The sequence below is a fragment of the Penaeus chinensis genome, chromosome 10 (assembly GCF_019202785.1).
Source record: "Penaeus chinensis breed Huanghai No. 1 chromosome 10, ASM1920278v2, whole genome shotgun sequence".
In the NCBI taxonomy this organism is placed as follows: Eukaryota; Metazoa; Arthropoda; class Malacostraca; order Decapoda; family Penaeidae; genus Penaeus; species Penaeus chinensis.
The window spans coordinates 1,767,423-1,773,114 of NC_061828.1; the positions used below are offsets into that span (position 1 = coordinate 1,767,423).

The window sequence follows — 5,692 nt, forward strand, 5'->3', positions numbered from 1 at the left end:
ACGAATCGTAATTATGTATTACCAAGCATCCTTACAGTAGAGGATAAAAATGTGTAAATTGATTAGTAGAACATTAAGAGAAATTTCGTCTTAGTACAGAATAGTAATCACCTGGAAATCCAGGCAAAGTGGTATGAAATCGTAAATTTGTCAAATATTCAATGTTAAGCTTAACTCGCTGAACATGATGTGACAAGTATAGCATATCAAACTAATCAATTCTGTTTAGTGGTCTAATGGTTTGATTCTGTGGATTATCCGCGTAATGTTTGAGTCTGTCATGGAGTGTATTTTTATTTTTGTATAAAAGTGAATTACCACATTATTTCATCCTATGCACTTATGCAACGTGGAAGCAAATCTGTAAAGCGTCACTCAACTATTGAGAGAGGAGCTACTGTCCAATATTGACAATACATATAAATTAAACAATTAGTTTATATAGTCCTTAGAGCTTTGACCAATTGTCAATGTATTTTATATGAAAGCCATTGTAGAGTATGGTTCCCCTGGTGTTATGTGAGTATAGTAGGTTCAAGTCCTTGTATTTACATTTCTGCATAAAAATGCGTCACTATATGTTTCTAACTTGCACTTGATATGCACAGTAGCTGACGAAGTCAAGGTATTACAGAGTAGAAATGGTCATTTACAGACACCTAATTTGAAATGATAGTAATATTGGTAATATAAATCTGATATTGCGTTCATATAACTGAGATTCATATCTTAATTATAAGTAGATTAATCCAGAGGTACTAGCGACCCATGGCTAAGGTGTAGTAAACCACTAGAAATCGGTGTGACATTTTTCCGTTATTTTTTAACAGAAATCACGCGACCGACATATAATGTTATCCGAAAAGTTTATACAAGGTTTTGATTAAAATCCTCGGTGGGAATGGAACAGGTTTGAAGGTACTGTATTACCTGGCCGATTCTCGACAACGTTGTAGGAAAGCGCCACCGACTCCTGTTTACAGAGTGGACTTTGGTGTCCACTTTGATTTTAATAATTTTAATTTGTTGGAATGATATCCTCCCCGGAGGGAGTGGACCAATCCCGGAGGTACTGCAATACCGGGCCGATCCGCGGCAAAGGTGGAGCAAGCCCCTAGCACTTCGCCATTTTCCAAAAATCAGTTTAATATCGTAGATCCCACATGGGGATCGTATCAGATATTAAGCTGATAAGAACAGATACTACACTTTGATCTTAGCCAAAAGGCCGAGAAGCGATACTGAAAGAAAGTTGAAAGTGTGTCCTAGAAAATGTTTCTGTGGACTTGCTAGTGAAGTTCTTTATAGATAGCAGGGCGTAAACGACATGACGTTGGAAATTATTTAAATCTTGATTGCCATATGAGAATGTTTCCTATATGAAAATTCGAAAAAAACTGTTGCTAGGATTTTCAACGTTGGATAACTTCATCGGACTCTAAAGAAAGTACATGTGGGCAAAAACTTTTAGCTTTTTAACCAACTGCCGCACGCCCACACTAATAAGCGCACCTCACATGTCCGCATACATATGCACGGCCGCACTTATAGACACTCACGTTCGTAAACATACTGTGTAAATATATATATATATATATATATATATATATATCATGTATGTGTGTACATATTTATTTTTTCATAAAAGTAAACGACCACATAATGTTTACGCAAGTATACCCGTAAAAACGACTTGTACGTTTTCTATTGGTAAAAAATCTTTAAACCTGCCATAAATACATTTTACTAAATTTGATTATACTTCCCATATGATATTAGCCTAGCGTAATATAATGGAGATCTAGTGCATACCTAAATGAGCATTAAAATCATACATTATATATATGCAAATATGTATATTCATCTCAATATTGCATTTATGCGAACATGTATATCCATCTGTATTTATGCATGTGTGGATGGATTCGATGGATATGTGTGTGTATGTGTGTGAGTGCGCGTACATGGCTATACGTATGTCATATAGAATGATAAAATTAATGCCACAAAAAAAAAAAAAACATTCACTCTACGATATGTAATGGGTAATTTACATTCAATGCCTTGTAAATGAACGTTTTGTTTCTAAACACTGTTTTGAAATGTGTTTCATTCACTAGGAGTTTTTTCGGAAAACTAAAATCAAACTGTGATATTTGTATACAATATTGTAGTGCGCGTGGACTTCTCAGTATAGGCGGGCGTGGGTCGATGCGTGGCTTCGGAGAGCATACTTACCTGGCACAGGAGATACCGTGATCACGAAGGCGGTTTTCCCAGGGCGAGGCTCACCATTGCACTCCGGTGGTGCTGACCCCTGCGATTAACCCAAATGTGGTTAACTCGAGTGTGCAATTTTTGGTAGCGGGGGACTGCGTTCGCGCTATCCCCCTTACAATATTGGTTTTACCAAAAAATTATCCTTAGCCACCTGTCGACTTATGAAGCTCTTCTCCGCTTGCTTCTTCGTTAGCTTAGTTTGTCAAAGCAGCCCACTGGAAGAAAAGTGCCTAATGATAACACTGATATGTTATTCCGAAAGCACACAAATATTACAAATCACTCGTTCGAGGATATTGATGTATATCGTAAACGTGTAAAAGTATCGAAATGCAGAAGAAAATCCAGATCAGTATCATGGTAGTCTTTATTTTGGGAACAATAAAGCATTTTTACCATTCAAGTAATATGCATGGTTATTGGGCAATATTATAGGTGCTGTGAATCGGTCTTTTAATGAGGAATAATGAACAGTTGATCTAAATGTAGATGTAAATGAGGTGTGTGTATGCTAGAATATTAATGCAACTATACTGTTTTTTTTTTTTTTTTTTTTTTTTTTTTGTGCGAAAGCTCATTATGTTTAGCATAAATTTCTTCATTATTGAATTTTTAAGTTCTAAATTCAAGATGGAAAGACTCAGTTGATATGAAAATCTATGTTCCTCATAATATAGACTATGTATTTCAATTCTAAGCTTATATCTTGTTTGAACCCAGGGAAGTGGGCTATAGAGAAATTGAGTAAGACTCATCGAGTTGTTCCACTCCACGGAAGTATTTAGTAAAAGGCAAAATATTTATCCATTTTGAAGGGAAACCAGAGCTAACAAATGGGAACCTTAGTACCAATAAAAGTGGATCGAGTGCATATAAGAAAGTATAGGCTAAGAAACTTATATTGAAAGAAATCTTGCTATTTTGTTTAATAAAAATCAACGCATGTAATAGGAATTGTATATTCATGATATATTAAATGTGTATAAATATACATGTAGATACATATATTTATATTTTTTTTTATGTGTATATACATATTGATATATATATATATGTTTAAATATACATTTATATATATATTACATATAGATTTATTAATATTAATGTACATATATATTTGTATAAAAGATATGAACAAGAATGAATATCTTCACAATACAAGAGATGTATTTGACCGGTTTCGACTTTGTCTTCGTCAGAAATACATGTATTTCTGACGATATTGTGCAGATTTACCAGTCCTTTGTTGGCAAAATATGAATTATGCTTCTTTCATTCTAACCCCAAATATGTTACCTAGGATTTTATTTAAAGTTTGGAAAATATATATTTTACCAAAGAATATCAATCACATATGAAAAACGAAGATATTGATAATTCGTGTTGTCACAGGGACTCAAAAACAAGTATTCCATTGTTCTACGCCATGGCGATGGTAGTAAATAATTATGTTAATCCTTTTTTACAATATTGGAATATATATTTAGTGTGATATTCATAACCATATTTTGTTTACATATTTTGTTACTACTGATACTCATGTTCATTGTTATTTACACATATTTATAACAGGGCAGAAAGTCAAGGGACTGTTAGTAAATCTACCTTACTCATTATAAAACTTATTTACAAGAGTAAGCAAGAAACCTGTCGCTCTCGTTCGCTCTGTAATAACCTCAAAGATCTGTCAGTGAAAATAGTGAACTACATAAAGCCATCATATTATTAAAGTGGTGAAATAAAAGTGTTACGTTACCCATTCCACCACGTTTATTTGTTCCAGGTGCATGCGATACTTTCTTGAACGAGAATTCTCTCTCCCCTTTCTTTGTATTTCTCTCTGTCTGTCTGCCTCTCTCCCTCCCTCTTTCTCTATCTATCTGTGTCTTTTCTCTCTCTCACTCTGTTGATAGTGGCACTGAAGACGTGTGAAAGAGGCGCGGGACCTCTTGTCAGTGGTCATGAAGGATCTGCTTTTTAATACTTCTGATTAATACCCTGAGCACTATGAGCGCACCAACCAGTTGTAAGTGTAATTGTTATTACTGTAATGCAAGTCATCAGTAATATTTTGATGATGAAATTATTTGGTAATCTGTATTACATAAAAATAAACATGCATGATACACAGGTGCGAAAAACACTCTTCTGCTGCAGTACATCAAATCACCCAAATCAGATATTTACATGTCAGAAGGAATTTCCTTCCATAAGGTTTCACGATTATGTATAGGCGGAGAATGTGTTGTTATCGTTATCGCATTAACAAAGTATCAATGTATCGGTATCGCTTTTATCAATCCCATGCTACTACAAATAAAAATAATGGAGATAATAATGGAAATACAAGCAATAATGAAACTGATAATACCAATAACAAACAGCAATATTGTAACAGCATTGTAACAGTGGCGACAATGTGCAGATTTATAACCGTGTACAGTATAATTTTACTCAGTTTCTTAGACATTACTTGTGCACCCTACATTCTTTACAGAGTTGCACAGTTCAAAAATTGGTAAAAGGTTTAAGGCAGGTGCATAATAGTGGTTACGTTGATTTAGCATTGCTTATCCTGATACTGGTTAGTTGTGATGGATGTATATACTGTGGAGGATCTCAATAATATGACTAGAATGTCATAATAATTAAGGTTGATGCATATAATGTGGAACATCTCAGTGATACGACGAATGACTTGCTAAGTAGGTTTGATGCAAAAACAAAAGGTACATCATATTAAAAGGGCCAAAAAATCTGATCAGAGAGAAAAGTATTTAATGTCGGTGGAATTTATGCCAACGATCATACCACGTTGAAAGCACCGCTTCTCGTCCGATCAGCGAAGTTAAGCAACATTGGGTCTGGTCAGTACTTGGATGGGTGACCGCCTGGGAACACTAGATGCTGTTGGCATTTTATTATATATGGTTAGGGTGTTTTTGGACTTTTATATAATTTATAGTAGCTCTTACTATATTTGTGTAAAGAAATCAATTGAAATTATGCTTCAGTCTATAGGAAACAGTAAAATTCCTCGTCGTCGGAAAGAGGGAGAAGGATAGACAGAAAGCAAATATGCAATTCTGCACTCCAAACAATTCACTAAATTTCTGGTGCTAAACAGATGTTGCAGTAGTTTTTGAAAGAAAAAATAATTGAACCAGTAGAATTATATTAGTTATGTTATTAACAATCGTGTTAGTAATGATACCTATAAAAGAACAATAATAAAATGATTGCAATAAAGATATCAATCTAACATAAAACTCACGATTAAGTTTTCTTAGTATATTTGTCATCAGTTTTGAAGCTTTGGTACTGTACCATTCCTTGTAGCCTTCCAGTGACAAAAAAAAAAAAAAAAAAAAAACACTTTAAAAAATCAGTGCCGTCTATGTGTGTTCTTACC

At 34.2% G+C, this 5,692-nt stretch overlaps 4 non-coding genes across 4 annotated transcripts; 2 read left to right on the forward strand and 2 right to left on the reverse strand.

Moving 5' to 3' along the window:
* Nucleotides 1-1,047: 1,047 nt before the first annotated feature.
* LOC125030088 lies at nucleotides 1,048-1,240 on the reverse strand. Its single transcript, XR_007115286.1, has one exon. It is a non-coding gene; the product is annotated as a U2 spliceosomal RNA (small nuclear RNA).
* Nucleotides 1,241-2,230: 990 nt separating this feature from the next.
* Nucleotides 2,231-2,393, forward strand: LOC125030047. The gene has a single exon (XR_007115249.1). It is a non-coding gene; the product is annotated as a U1 spliceosomal RNA (small nuclear RNA).
* A 599-nt stretch (nucleotides 2,394-2,992) lies between these two features.
* On the reverse strand, nucleotides 2,993-3,109 carry LOC125030179. The gene has a single exon (XR_007115367.1). It is a non-coding gene; the product is annotated as a U5 spliceosomal RNA (small nuclear RNA).
* A 1,968-nt stretch (nucleotides 3,110-5,077) lies between these two features.
* Nucleotides 5,078-5,196, forward strand: LOC125030194. Its single transcript, XR_007115381.1, has one exon. It is a non-coding gene; the product is annotated as a 5S ribosomal RNA (ribosomal RNA).
* Nucleotides 5,197-5,692: the final 496 nt, after the last annotated feature.